General features: G+C 42.1%; 1 non-coding gene and 1 pseudogene across 1 annotated transcript; both read left to right on the top strand.

Annotated features, from left to right (window-relative positions):
- The first annotated feature begins 89 nt into the window (after window positions 1-89).
- LOC139188056 (cysteine-rich receptor-like protein kinase 10) lies at window positions 90-14072 on the top strand (annotated as a pseudogene).
- Window positions 14073-14811: 739 nt separating this feature from the next.
- On the top strand, window positions 14812-14957 carry LOC139188319 (small nucleolar RNA snoR134). Its single transcript, XR_011571687.1, has one exon. It is a non-coding gene; the product is annotated as a small nucleolar RNA snoR134 (small nucleolar RNA).
- The last annotated feature ends 118 nt before the right edge of the window (window positions 14958-15075 follow it).

Below are 15075 nucleotides of genomic sequence, written 5' to 3' on the forward strand. Positions count from 1 at the left end.
CGTGGCTTCGCCACTGATTGTGTCCAACTTTTGATCTAAAATGAAATGAAAAACATTTTCTCATCTTTCTTCATGGTTTGTCCAATCAGATGCATCTGAAAAAAAAAAGAGAAATAGATTGGGGAAGACGTTTTAAAATTATAGAAGGCATTGCTCAAGGAGTACTCTATATCCGGAAGTACTCCAGACTGAAAATCATCCACAGGGACTTAAAAGCAACATACTGCTGGATGGACTGTTGAACCCCAAAATTTCAGACTTCGGAATGGCAAGAATTTTCAGGATAAATCAGACTGAAGCTGTTTGTACCATACTTGACCAATTCTGAAACTACTGAGCACCGGTCAACGTTATACCGTCAAGGACCCAGAAGAGTTTCCCTCCAACCCGGAGGCCAATCACAGCGCGACACGTGTCGACACCAGAAGCCAATCATAGCGCGACACGTGTCAACATCGGAAGCCAATCACAACATGACACGTGTCAATGTCAAAACAAAACTAGAAACTCTCTTCTATAAAAAAAGATCATTCTCCCACAATATTGCCTAATGTCATTTGTACTAAATCATTCACTAGTACTCACTAAAGGATAGCTTGAACCTATGTACTTGTGTAAACCCTTCACAATTAATGAGAACTTCTCTACTCCTCAGACGTAGCCAATCTGGGTGAACCATGTACATCTTGTGTTTGCTTCCCTGTCTCTATCCATTTACATACTTGTCCACACTAGTGACCGGAGCAATCTAGTGAAGGTCACAAACTTAACACTTTCTGTTGTACCAAAGTCCTCACTGATTTTGTGCATCAACATTTGGCGCCGTCTGTGGGAACAACACTTATTCCCACTCTCTTCAACTTTGTTAAGCTGGTTTCCACCATTCGTACACTCTCTTTTAACCAGGCATCCATTTCCAACATGGGGAGTGAAGGAAGCCACAGCACACAGAATGACACCCATCTTGCACCTGGTGCGAAGTAACGAAAGAATGAACAAAATAAGTTTGCTCTTCAGGCTAAAGTCGATGTGCTGGAGGCTTAGAACAACAAGATAGCGATGAAGAATGAGATCCTCCAAGAGCAGTATGAGAAGGTTTTCGAGATGCTCCACGAGGCTAGATATACTAAAACACACGAGCTCATCACCCCTGTGGAAGTCAACCATCAACTGGGTACCCCCCAACACGGAGGGTCATTTGCCTTCGACATGGGTATTCCTGTTGAGGAGCGAGCTACTCATCGAAATGGCGACCAACATAAGACTTCTCTCAACCCAGCTGCTTCGACCCAAAGCAGGAGGAGTGGAGGAAGGCACCTCCTTACAGAAGGAGTGGAAGGATTGAAAGCTGTCTTTTACGACTGTCAAGACTTCCTAAAGCAACGTCGAGACAATCTCATCCATGTAAGCTCGAAGATCAATGACCCAAGGGTCTCTGAAAGACTCGGTCCCCTCCCATGTCCCAGGCCGACTACTAATTTGGGGAAAGGGCAACAAGTCTTAGAGAAACATGAAGGTATAGGGGACTCAGAGATGTTCCGACAGACATACCTTGGAAGTCAGTACGGCGAGTCTAGGGAAAAATCACATGCTCTTGATCAAACCTTCCTACTTCCAACAGGAGATGGAGATTTATAAAATAAAGCTCCAGTGGTACATGACTCCACTCAAGACCCTCTTGTCCTACAGCTCCTTAAGAAAGTAAACAAATTGAAGGCTAAACGACAAGCTGAGATACCTGATCGGAACCAACCTAGGCCTGGCCCTTTTACAAGAAGGATCCTCGACACCCCCCTCCAAGCAAAGACCAAGCAGAAGTTTAGCTTGCAACTCTATACTGGAAAGGAGGATCCGATTGAAAACCTTAACCTCTTTGAGTCCACCATGGCATACCGGATGCACACCGACGAATAGCGATGTCTTCTCTTCCCCTCCACCCTTTTCTGGCGGAGCCCTAAACTGGTATTGCCGTCTTCCACTTGAGACGGTAGACTCATTTGAGGAATTGAGGAAACTGTTTGTTTCTCAACACATTTTCCAGACCGATCGCTTGCACTCTACGGATGACTTATACACTATTCGCCACAAGCCAGACGAGTCATTACGTATGTATGCTGGCCGCTTCAGCCATGAGTATTCCCGTTGTTTCTTCAAGTATATGATCAATGCCAACACTTGGAAGACTTACTCTAAGGTGATGGCGTAGACTTATAACCATGTCTCCGCCGAGGCAATGACATACCAAGAGAAACTCCCAACAACCATCCCCTATCAGCAAGTGGGAAGTGGAAGCCATACCCACCCAAATGAGAAAACTTTAACCTTTCAAACGGCAGCGGTGCCTTCCCCTACCTTACTTAATACTTTGCCAAGTCAACAAACATATCAATCTCAAGGCAAAAGGAAAGATTTTCATCCTCACCAGTCCCATTTTAGTAAAAGGAGTAAGGGACACTACCGTGATAACCAAGGGTATCGCCACGATAATCCCCGACCCCAGGCAGTAAACACAGTGGGTCAAGCACGTGTCAGGACAGGCCCTACCCCGAGGTATGAGGCATACACATCTTTGAACGCCACATGCGTGGCCATTTACCCCAGCAGAGCACACCTGATACCGAAGCCAAAGCCGAGGCACCCGGATTAAAAGCCCACGAAGAACACAGGCACGTTTTGCTGCTACCACGAGCATAACGACCATGACGGCAAGAAGTGTATCACCCTTCGTGATCATATTGAAGCTTTGGCAAGTGAAAAAAAAATTTATCAATTCCTCATTCACCCTCTAAGGGGTAACCGTAACCAACGCCAGGTGAATGTGATATATTCCATAAGTGGCGGCACACCCATATCTAAATCTTCCAACATGGTTATGAAAAACAGCGAACGAGCTTTAAGGCCTAGCCAACAAGTGTTTCATGTGGAAGACATCAGGGGAGGCAAGTATCAAAAGCCTAAATGGGATCCAATATGTTTCTACCCTGAGGAAGAAAGCGGTATCATCTACTCTCACAATGACCCACTGATCGTGGAAGCTCACATAGCTAACTTTGAAGTACGATGAATCCTGGTAGACACGGGGGCTTCGGTCAATATCATGTTTGTTGAAGCTTTCAGAGCACTTAATGTAGCTGAACACTTGCTCAATCGCTCGATTTCTCCTCTGATAAGCTTCTCCGGTGATATCATGCAACCTTTAGGGAGCATACACTTACCTTTCACCATTGGTACAGGCCCTTACACAGCTACCATTACCACTAACTCTTGGTGGTTGATTGCCCAACGACATACAATGTCATCTTTGGACGCACATGCATCAATGATCTTAAGGCCATGGTATCCACACATATGTTGTTGATGAAATTTCCAACCCTTTATGGCAATGGTTACATCAGAAGAGATCAACTTAGTGCATGATCATGTTACAACACTTCGGTCAAGCAACATCACCTGTATGTGCCCAAGGAAACCCTTTCTATACATGACTAAGTCATAAAGACCAACCCAGAAGAAGCCAACTTGGATCTTCACGGTGGTAATAGTCAACCCGACGATCATCGAGACGACTCTTTCACCCAGCAAGCACAACCCACTGAAAAGTTAGAGAAGGTTTCTATCTCAAAAGATTATCCAGATCGTATGGTGAAGATTGGCACTACCTTATCACCACCCATTCGATTGGCATTGATCTCTTTTTTGCAAGAGAACACTGAGGTCTTCGCCTGGTTATACGAGGACATGTCAGGCATCTCTCCCGATATCATATGTCATCGCTTGAGTATTAACCCCAAGACCAAGCCGGTGAGACGAAGCGAAGATCTTATGACGCTGAACAATACGAAGCAATGAAGACAGAAGTTGAAAAACCCAAAGGCATAGGCTTCGTCTGTGAAGTCAATTACCCAACATGGGTAGCAAATACGGTCCTTGTTAAGAAAAATCCGACCAAAGAAAGTATCTTGCTCCAAAAGGTCTTGTGGAGAATGTGTGTCGACTACACTGACCTAAACAAAGGATGCCCGAAGGATAGCGTTCCTCTTCCTCTCATTGACTGACTTATAGACTCTACGGTAGGGTGTGAACTCCTGAGCTTCATGGATGCTTACTCAGGATACAACCAAATCCTCATGAACCCTCCGGACCAAGAACACACAGCCTTCACTACTGACAGGGGACTATATTGCTATAAAGTCATGCCCTTCGGCCTAAAGAATGCAGGAGCGACTTATCAGAGACTAGTCAATTCAATGTTCGTCGAACAGATTAAGAAGAGCATGGAAGTTTACGTTGATGATATGCTAGTCAAGAGCAAACATGCTGACCAACACATCACTAACTTATCTGAAACTTTCACCATTCTGAAGAGGTATCAAATGAGGTTGAACCCCAACAAATGTGCCTTCGGCGTAGGCTTTGGCAAATTCTTAGGCTTCATGATAAGCCAATGAGGCTAATCCCGAGAAGATCAAAGCAATCTTCGACATGAAGGAACCGATAACTTCAAAAGACATCCAGAGCCTTACTGGCAAGGTGGCAGCCTTAACTAGGTTCATCTCTAAGACCACAGACAGATGTGCTCATTTTTTCAAAGCACTTAAGAGAAGTAAGAAGTACATTATCTGGACTGATGAATGTGCCGAGGTATTCAAGAACCTCAAGGACTACATAAGTAAAGCCCATTTGCTCTCCAAACATGAGGTTGGCGACACTCTCATTATCTATCTATTGGTATCGGCTTCAGCAGTAAGTTCCGTTCTCATTCGAAATGATAGTAATGTCGAACGGCCTGTCTAGTACGTTAACAAAGCCTTACAAGATGCGGAGACACGATACTCCAACATTGAGAAATTAGCTCTAGCATTGGTCATGTCTGCTCGAAAACTTCGCCCTTACTTCCAAGCACACTCCAACATCGTGGTTACCAATCATCATCTTCGACATATACTCCAAAGTCTTGACACTTCGGGGAGAATGATCAAATGGGCTATAGCATTAGGTGAGTTTGACATCTCCTACCAACCAAAGCCAGTTAAGAAGGGCCAAGCAGTGGCAGATTTCATCGCCGACTTCACATATCCTGTTGACATTGTTTCTACGCCTAAAGAAGTGGTTTCATTACCCTCGAAAGCTTAGAAAATAGAACCAACAGCCCCAACATAGAGTCTATATGTTGATGGCTCGTCCAACCAACAGGGTTGTAGAGTAGGACTAGTCCTTATGACCCCTGACAAAGTGGCAATGGAGTATGCTCTTCGTTTCAAATTTAAGACATTGAATAATGAGGCTGAATATAAAGCCCTTCTAGCAGGCTTACGTTTGGCCAAACACCTTAGGGTTAAACGAATTGATATCTTCAGTGACTCCCAATTGATGGTTAACCAGGTCACCAACAACTTTGACGCTAAGGATAGCTCCATGGCAACATATTTGGCACAAACACAATTGTTGCTCAAGCACTTCCACTACTAGATCACCTAAATTCCTCAAGTGGCAAATAGTCATGCAGACACTTTGGCTTGCCTTGCCTCAGCAGTGGAAAACAAAATTGGGAGAAAAATTCAGGTCGAATTGTTAGCATCACCAAGCACCATGGCCACAGAAATGTGCAACTTACAACAGGGGGATAGTTGGATTACCCCGATTTATAAATTCCTTACGCATGGTACCCTCCCAAACGATAAAGTCCAAGCTAAGCAGATTCGATACAAGGCTACCCGTTACTTGATCATTAATGACAAACTTTACAAATGGGGTTTTAACCTACCATACATAAGATGCCTTACGCTCGCAGAGGCGGAAATTGTACTTCGGGAAATACATGAAGGAGTCTGCGGAGATCATGCTGGATCTCGATCCTTAGCACACAAGGCTTTTTGCCAAGGATATTACTGGCCAACACTCTACCAAGATGCCATCAGAACATTTCGCTTATGTGATAAGTGTCAACGCAACGCAACTATTCCTTATTCCCTTCCCCAGCCGCTCACTCTTATGATCAGCCCTTGGCCCTTCGCCCAATGGGGACTTGATTTGATCGGCCTAATGCCTACAGGGAATGGCAAGGTCCGCTATGCAATCGTTGCAGTCGACTACTTTACAAAGTGGGTTGAAGTAGAACCCTTGGCAACCATTACTGAGGCAAAAATAAAAGACTTCGTATGGAAGAACATCATTTGCATATTTGGCATTCCCAATGTGATAGTCACTGACAACGGGTGACAGTTCGACAACAATAAGTTCAGGATGTTCTGCTCTAAGTTCAACATGTTTTGCCTCTCCAGCCCATCCCCAGTCTAAAGGACAAGTCGAAGCCATCAACAAAATAATCAAGCGAACTTTGAAAACCAGCTTGGACAAGGCTAAAGGTTGTTGGTCAGAATTCGTACCCCAAGTTCTTTGGTCATACCGCATTTCGTATCGAACATTAACAGGAGAAACCCCATTCTCACTTGCCTTTGGTACAAATGCAGTTGTTCCAGTTGAGCTTGAGCAAGCAATGTTCCGAGTCCAAAACTACGGGCAAAGCGAAAATGACAAACAACTTACCCTCAACTTAGATCTAGTCGAGGAACACAGAAACCAGGCTCACTTGAGGAATGTCGCCTACAAGCAGCGCATCTCCAACTACTATGACTCAAGGGTCAAACCTCGTTATTTCAAAGTAGGGGACTGTGTATTGAAGAAAAGATTACTCTGCGACAGAGTCTCGAGTGAAGGAACACTTAGTCTGAACTGGGATGGACCGTTGAAAGTTGTTGGCATCAGTCGCCTTGGCTCCTACAAGTTTAGAAGCTCCGATGGCAAGACCCTTAGCCATCCATGGAACGCTGATCACTTGAAGTACTATTACAAGTAAACTCACATTGTACAAGTGTTAAGCTTCAGCCGTTCGACATCTTATGTAACGAAGACTATTTGGCATGAATTCAATAAAGAGGTGATTTAGACAACTCGGTCCTAATCTTCTTACATTCCTAGCAATGAAACACTCGGGTTCAAAGCTTCAACATGAATGCTTCCAACATGAAACAAAGTATAAGTATATGTCAACAAGACTATACAAATAAACGAACATCTTCACAGTATATTCGTTCAATCATACATCCCAGCACATTCATACATAAGCCAACTATGTTTCGAAAGGGTTCAACATACTTTGTGTCATTCGACACATGCTACAATGTGCCTCAACACCTTGCCCTTATTCTTACCAACCAGGTGATGAAATGTGAAGAATGAACTCATCTTCATGTCACCAACCAGGTGATGAAATGTACAACCCGTACTCTCATTCATGCCACCAACCAGGTGATGAAATATACAACCCGTACTCTAATATCATTTGGCAACTTGTCACTCATGCCACCAATCAGGTGAAGAAGGAACTCATCTTCATGCCACAAACTAGGTGATGAAATGTACAACCAGTACTCTTCTTCATGCCACCAACCAGGTGATGAAATCTACAACCCGTACTCTAATATCAGTTGGCAACTTGCCATTCATGCCACCAACCAGGTGAAGAAGGAACTCATCTTCGTGCCACCAACCAGGTGATGAAATGTGATGAAAGGTGATGAAGGAACTCACCTTCGTACCACCAACCAAGTGATAAAAGCAACTCACCATTCATTCAACCTACCAGAAGACGAATGGTACAACTTATACATGCGAACTCCTAGCATTCACAAATAATCAAAAACCCTCAAGCTTAACAACTCAACTAGGGAAACACTTATGCCCAACAAAAGTTATAGTCATCAACAAAGTCTTATTGCAAGCCAACAACAACTTCAGTGCATGACATACGAAGATTAAGCTATTTAGCCCTCTTGCATTTGCTTCAAACATTTCTCCTCTGTAACAATGCAAGCACTATAACTCGTAGAAAGCTTCACACACTCTTGATCAAGACAGTGTGAAGCAAAACCAATTTATGGTGCCAACAAAAGCTTCATCAAAGGAGTTAACCACAATTCTTAAAAGCTTCACACACTCTTGATCAAGACAGGGTGAAGCAAAACCAATTTATGGTGCCAACAAAAGCTTCATCAAAGGAGTTAACCACAATTCTTAAAAGTTTCACACACTCTTGATCAAAACAGTGTGAAGCAAAACCAATTTATGGTGCCAACAAGAGCTTCATCAATGGAGGGCAACTACAATTCTCAAAAGCTTCACACACTCTTGATCAAGACAGTGTGAAGCAAAACCAATTTATGGTGCCAACAAGAGCTTCATCAATAGAGGGCAACCATAATTCTCAAAAGCTTCACACTCTTGATCAAGACAGTGTGAAGCAAAACCAATTTATGGTGCCAACAAAAGCTTCATCAAAGGAGTTTAACCACAATTCTCAAAAGCTTCACACACTCTTGATCAAGACAGTGTGAAGCAAAACCAATTTATGGTGCCAACAAGAGCTTCATCAATTAAAGGTAACCACAATTCTTGAAAGCTTCACACACTCTTGATCAAGACAGTGTGAAGCAAAACCAATTTATAGTGCCAACAAGAGCTTCATCAAAGGAGTTCAACCACAATTCTCAAAAGCTTCACACTCTCTTGATCAAGACAGTATGAAACAAAACCAATTTATGGTGCCAACAAGAGCTTCATCAAAGGAGTTCAACCACAATTGTTAAAAGCTTCACACACTCTTGATCAAGACAGTGTGAAGCAAAACTAATTTATGGTGCCAACAAAAGCTTCATCAATGAAGGGCAACTACAACTCGTAGAAAGCTTCACATACTTTTAATCAAGACTGTTCGAAGCAAATTCAATTTATATGGTTCATCCAAACCTTCGACTACTACAAGGTGTGGCTTGCATCACAATCTCTTGCTCAACAGTGTGGAAGCAAAATTTGTATATGTTGTCTCTCCCACATTTTCAAATTTCTAGTTTCCCAAAAAAAAAAGGGAAATTCAACAAAGCTTCATCAATGGAGGACAACTAAAAATTCTCAAAAGCTTCACACTATCTTGATCAAGATAGTGTGAAGCAAAATCAATTCATGGTACCCAACAAAGCTTCACCTACAAAGCTTCACCACAAAAGATTCACCAACAAAAGCTTCAACAAATGGAGGGCAACTACAAATTCTCAAAAGCTTCACACTATCTTGATCAAGATAGTGTGAAGCAAAATCAATTCATGGTACCCAACAAAGCTTCACCTACAAAAGCTTCACTCACTTTTGATTAAGATAGTGTGAAGCAAAATCAATTCATATTACCCAACAAAAGCGTCAACTCCAAAGCTTCACCTACAAAAGCTTCAACACCAAAACTTCAACTCCAAAGCTTCACCTATAAAGCTTCAACACAAAAGCTTCACCTACAAAGCTTCAACTCCAAAGCTTCATCTACAAAGCTTCAACACAAAAGCTTCACCCACAAAAGCTTCACCCACCACAAAAGCTTCACCTACAAAGCTTCAACACAAAAGCTTCACACACTCTTGATCAAGATAGTGTGAAGCAAAATCAATTCATGGTACCCAACAAAGCTTCAACCTCAAAGCTTCACCTACAAAGCTTCAACACCAAAGCTTCACCTACAAAGCTTTAATATATATATATATATTGGAAATTCGAAAGAAAAAAAAATCGAAAAAAAAAATTGCCTAGGCCTCATCTTCTTTGGGCCTAACAACTTTCATAACAAATATATATGAAGGAGGAGTTTTGGGCTACCACTTAGAAAGGAAATGCCTCATTCGTCAACTCCCTCGATCGGAGACTTGGGTGACTCCTACCATATGCTAATGCATCTTGATACTCGGAAGTCTCACGACCACTTAGGGACTTGGATTTTTCAAGTCTTCAACCGAGAAGTTTTCCTCACTCGGGAAATTAAGGGAGCAGTACCTCAACCTACATGCTTCACTCACAAAGCTTTAACATACAAACTTCAACAAAAGAAAAAATTCAAAGAACATAGTGAAGAAGACTTTGGTGTATTTAACACAATACGTTGAAATGAAGCAAGGCTTATTTATTGATATCTCTGATAAGTTACAAATATGTACATATACATGAATCAAAATAAACAAACAAGAAGGAGCCTTCATAAAGATTGCTCAGGAGAAGTCTCAGCAGTCGGCAGAGCCCCAGAAAGAGTAGGCACCGAAGGGTGATCATTCGGAGCCTTAGTACTGGGCAGAACCCCAGAAGGAGGAGACACCGAAGGTTGATCATTTGGAGCTTCATTACGCGGTATAACCCCAGAAGACGAAGGCAATAAATGCCTTTGGAACAAACTCACAAACCTTTTATGATCAAGTAAAATCTAACCATCATATTCCTGCAGTTGGTCAAGCTCATTCTTCATGTTTATAGCATAGTCATGTGCGAGCATGTGCAACTGTTTATTCTCATGCTTGAGCCCTCTAATCTCCTGTTTGAAACTTATCACTTCAGCCGCCAATGATTCAAGTTGGCAGGTTCGAACAAATAGGCATTGGGCCATATTAGACACAGAACCTGCACACTGAACATTGAAAGCCAGAAAATCTTTAACAGCCAACTCATCGGACCATTTGGGAAGTAGTCTGTTATCTTTGGGAGTGAGAAGGTTCCTGGCCACCACCGCAGCGGTCATTTCATTCTTTATCACAAAGTTCCCAACGATAAGAGGACCAGTAGGGGATAAGAAGGATAGGCGCCATATGTTGTCTTGAGGAGACATAGCTGTTTCTTCACCAAAGTTCAAGTCAAAACGACGGTCGGATGGGCCAGATATTTTAAAAAATGATGAAGGAGAAATGAGGTCCAATAAATCTCTGAAGTACGAAAATAAGGGGAAAATTCCTATAAGCAATAACTCTTTGAACGTACTTCCTCCACACAATTGGTGCCCCTATAAAAGAAAGGGCAGCATGGCCATTTGTTCAAAAATTGAAGAGGCACCACTCTCTGGATTTCGAGAAGCAAATTTTCTTGAGTAAAATATGTCGACAATCCCCACACGCAACATCAGCTCCTCGGGTACCACATATAACTTTACCAAAGATCTCTGACAAAGTTTAGACATATAAATTTTGAAGGTCCAGCTACCCTACCATTAACCACAAGGGTAAAGGAACAACACCACTGCTTGATAACTGGAAAGTCCTTGTGTGTGTCAACATCCGTGCTCCGTGGCAAGGCAGACTGCAAAAATGCCCAACCTTTACTCACATCGAGAAAACACTCCCAACAAGATTACTTGCTCAAAAATCGAAGGCGCACTGCTCCCCGAATCTCGAGAGCCAAACTCTCACCAGGATGGCTTTCTAAAAAATTGAAAAGGCACCGTTATCCGACTCTCGAGAGCCAGACTCACAACAAGATTGTTTTCTCAAAAATCGAAGAGGCATCACTTTCCGAATCTCGAGAGCCAGACTCCCAACAGGATTGCTTTCTCAAAAATCGAAGAGGCACCGCTCTTCGAATCTCGAAAGCCAGACTCCTAACAGGATTGCTTTCTCAAAAATCAAAGAGGCACCGTTCTCCGAATCTCGAGAACCAGATCCCCGACATGATTGCTTATTCGAAAACCGAAGAGACACCGTTCTTCAAACTTTAAGAGCCAGATTTCCTTGGATAAAGCTTATCTGCAATCTTCACACGCAACATCAGCTTTCCAGATACCACATACCACTTTTTCAAAGTGCTCTGACAAAGTTAAAACACGTGAATCTTGCAATTCCCACTACATTGCTATGACCAAGAAGGGTAAAGGAACAGCGTTACTACTCGTTGTTGGGACAATTCCTATATATGTCGATCTTCATCCTCCACAGCCAGGCAAACTTGTAAATAAAAAAAATGCTTAACTTTTCTTCATATCCGAGAGGGCACTCTCAACAGAGTTTCTCGAAATACTCAGCTTATTTTCCCCCTGATAATCAGGGTTAAAAGCAAGAGTATCTCATATCATTAGGGTTAAAAGCAAGAGTATCCCATATCATGCATTTTCCTTGTCTTTTCCTTTGACCTTGTTCTTACCTGCAAGACAATGAGAAAGACAGTAATCAGTCAGCACTTGGAATTAAGCTTCCAGTCAGGAACTGACTACTTGGAACTCTTTGCCTGATTACTTACCTGGCATTGCTCTTGAGTACTCATCTTCAACGTCTTATACTTCCAGAAAAGATACCACATATGCCTGAGGAATAGATAGGGCAAGTGAGAAGGATACAAGGAAGCATGTGGAGTCAAGCGTAACAGAACACATGCCGATTCATCTATTACTTTGTCAACAACAAAAGTATCCCATATCATCAAGGTCGAATGCACTTTTGATTTGATGAACTTGTTTTGACTCTCAAATTCTTGAGTAGGCCTTATACTCTGAAGGAAACCAAAAAAACCCTTCAGCCCAGTTCAAGAATAAGCCTGTGGAAAGTTACTTCTTCAAAAGCAAAAGTACCTCATATCATCTCTTCTCTTTTTTCTTCTCTTTATCCTTCCTACTGTCTGCAAGATAGAGAGAATGAGAACAATCAGTCGGAACTCGAAATCAAACTTCTGATCTGGGACTGATTATTGGGAACTCTGATTGCTTACCTTGTCTGTCACCTCTTTCGGCGGATCTCCTAGCTCGGCGACTTGGGAGACTCATACTACATGGTTTGTATCGTGCTTGACCAAGCTTGAAACTACAAGTAAGCTTCAAGTGAAATTGATACATTACCTTGTGCATCTTCACCGGTTAAGGATACCACCCTTGGATGGAGGAAAAGTACTTCCAAAGAAAATGCCACATCTACCTATGAGACAGATAAGGCAAGTGAAAATGATACCACACTTCAGTACTTAGAAGTTTCGTGATTCCTTAGCGGCTTGGATCTTGCAAGTCCCCAACTAAGGAGCTTCCCTCACTCGGGAACTTAGGGGAGCACTGTTTGTACTATACTTGACCAATCCCAAAACTACTGAGCACCGGTCAACGTTATACCATCAAGGACCCAGAAGAGTTTCCCTCCAACCAAGAGGCCAATTACAGCACGACATGTGTTGACATCAGAAGCCAATCATAGCGCGACACGTGTCAACATCGGAAGCTAATCACAACACGACACGTGTCAATGTCAGAACAAAGCTAGAAACTCTCTTCTATAAAAAGAGATCATTCTCCCACAATATTGCCTAATGTCATTTGTACTAAATCATTCACTAGTACTCACTAAAGGAGAGCTTGAACCTATGTACCTGTGTAAACCCTTCACAATTAATGAGAACTCCTCTACTTCGTGGATGTAGCCAATCTGGGTGAACCATGTACATCTTGTGTTTGCTTCCCTGTCTCTATCCATTTACATACTTATCCACACTAGTGACCGGAGCAATCTAGCAAAGGTCACAAACTTAACACTTTCTGTTGTACCAAAGTTCTCACTGATTTTGTGCATCAACAGAAGCAAATACAAATATTGTCGTTGGGACATAGTAAGTCTACATATATTTGCACATGTTTTCATTCAAGTAATGTTTTATTGCTTACTTCTCTACATACTGTCAATTAATGCGCAGCGGCTACATGTCACCCGAGTACGTAAGATATGGTCATTTCTCTGAGAAATTGGATGTATTCAGCTTCGGAGGGTTGTTGTTGCAAATTGTAAGCGGAAAGAAGAATGCTGCTTTTTTTTGCTTTGAACATTCACCAACTCTTGCTGTATGGGTAAGTATTGAAAAATTATTCCAACCCATGATCATTCCTTTTTTAAGCCTTCCAAATTCGCAAATGACCGTAAATTCAACATTTTAATTAGGCATGGGAATTGTGGAAAGAAGGAAGAGAAATGGAGGTGATTGATGAATCAGTAAGGGAAACATGTCGGCTCGATGAAGTTTTGAGATGTATCCATACAGGGTTTTTGTGTGTTCAAGAAACTCCAACTGATCGACCAACAATGTCTTTAGTAATTCGTATGCTGCATGGCAATTAATCTACATCTCTTCCGCCATCCAAAGAACTTGCCTTTTCAACACACAGAAATTCCAGTCCTGTTTGCTTTTCTGAAACGCCTGCTAGTTTTTCCCACAATGTAGTCACCATGAGTTTGCCAGAAGGTCAATAGGCATTAGAAGAGTAATAGCAACTAGCAATTTTATACAAACACTTCAAGGGTTCAATTACACATTACTGGAGATGTTTGTGTGTTTCATGTTTTTGCCTGTCCAAACTAAACCCACAATAGTAGTAGATTAAATTTATGTTAAAGTATTTTTCATCTGCAAATGCAGGCGTAACCACACTTCAATATATGTTCCCACCGCATTCCTTGGCGCAACCATATTTATATTAGTTTAAAATGGAATGTCGCTTGTATCAAAAAAATAAAGAGGAGATTTTTTTACATCTTCTAACTTTCAGAAGACAAAAACTAAAAAAAAAAAGGGTTTGGAACAAAGGATTTTACATTACTATATCCATAATGGACATCATGGATTTTCCTAGGGTTGGAATGGAAAAGTTGACAATCATCATATAGAATCTACCGAATGGCAAGTCGATCAAATTTTTATCGATGAGGATTTGAACTTGATGCCTCTTTCAATATTGAAAGAAAATATCATTAAACACTTGATGCGTCCGACTATGTTAAACTTAAGTTTTTTTTACAAGAGGATTGGGCTGGTGATGATGGGCTTTCGGCGAGAAGAGGGGTTGCTGGCCTGGAAGAATAATTGGATTCGAACCCCCCACTCCCTCTTCATACTATCCAGCCTCCATCCAAGCTTTCCCGGAATTCCCCCAATTCCCATTCGTACAGTCAAAACCCTAATCTCTAATTTCTGCAATTTCCCGTTTTAACCTCGCACGATGCACCCCGGGCTTCTCTGATAGTACTTTCACTCAAAAAGAAAGCCCTAATGCTCGTGCTAAAACGTCGCCGTCAAGTGTTGCAGTTTAGCCTCGCTTTACTCCACGACTTTTCTGTGTCAAATCGACCGCTACATCTCTCACAAAAACCCTAAATCTTTTCGTCAATTTTCAGTAGCGTACGATCCGATGCGCCTCGACACACCTTAAGCCTGTTTTTGAAAAATCTCCGAAAACAGAGATAGTCATGGAGGCGC

This window comes from Malus domestica, chromosome 09, assembly GCF_042453785.1.
Source record: "Malus domestica chromosome 09, GDT2T_hap1".
Classification (NCBI taxonomy): domain Eukaryota; kingdom Viridiplantae; phylum Streptophyta; class Magnoliopsida; order Rosales; family Rosaceae; genus Malus; species Malus domestica.